This window comes from Phoenix dactylifera, chromosome 11, assembly GCF_051530095.1.
Source record: "Phoenix dactylifera cultivar Ajwa chromosome 11, Ajwa_hap1_PhDact_Kaust_v1.1, whole genome shotgun sequence".
Taxonomy (NCBI): domain Eukaryota; kingdom Viridiplantae; phylum Streptophyta; class Magnoliopsida; order Arecales; family Arecaceae; genus Phoenix; species Phoenix dactylifera.
The window spans coordinates 643801-644574 of NC_143200.1; the positions used below are offsets into that span (position 1 = coordinate 643801).

General features: G+C 53.4%; 1 pseudogene; it reads right to left on the bottom strand.

Annotated features, from left to right (window-relative positions):
• Positions 1 to 774, bottom strand: LOC103710120 (calmodulin-like protein 3 pseudogene; annotated as a pseudogene).

Below are 774 nucleotides of genomic sequence, written 5' to 3' on the forward strand. Positions count from 1 at the left end.
TATGGCAGAGGCAAGTGATAACACTTGCATCAGAAGAGCTTCCCACCCTCCAGCATCATCTTCTTGAACTCCCCAAAGTTGACCATGCCATCCCCATCCATGTCCACCTTCCTTATCATATCCTGGCAGTCCTCCGCCGTCGCCCCTCGCTTTAGTCCCAGGGAAGCCAGCACCAACCCCAACTCCTCCACCGTTATCAGCCCGTCCCCGTTCCCATCAAACACATCAAAGGCCTCTCTCAACTCCATCTCCCGTTCCTCCTCCTCTTCTTTGCCTCTCTCTACTCTCTCATCACCATCTTCTCCTTCTCGCCCCGCCCCTCGGCCTCTCCCTGCGGAATCATAGAGCTCCCCGAACTCCTCGAGGTCTATGAGGCCGTCTCCATTGGCATCGACCCTCTCCATCATGCTCATAATCTCATTTCTTGTGCTGAAGAGCCCCAACCTCTTGAATGACTCCTCCAGCTCCTCGGCAGTGATGAAGCCGTCGCCATCCCTATCGAAGGTAGCGAATATCGTCTCCATGCCGGCCTTGTCGGCTACTGCCTTGCTAGCTACAACTTCCTTGTCAACCTTCTTGGGAGTTTTCTCTTTTGGCTTTGGCGAGGAAGCTATACAAAGAAACGAAGCAAGCCATGCCAAGAGCTTTGGAGAATGGAGAAAGAAGTAGGAGTTGATGAGGCCACAAGTGAATAGGATGGCAACCAAGAGGAGGGCAGCCATGGTTAAGTTCAGAAGAGGAGGAGGGAAGAGGAGGACAAGGGAAGAGGACAGA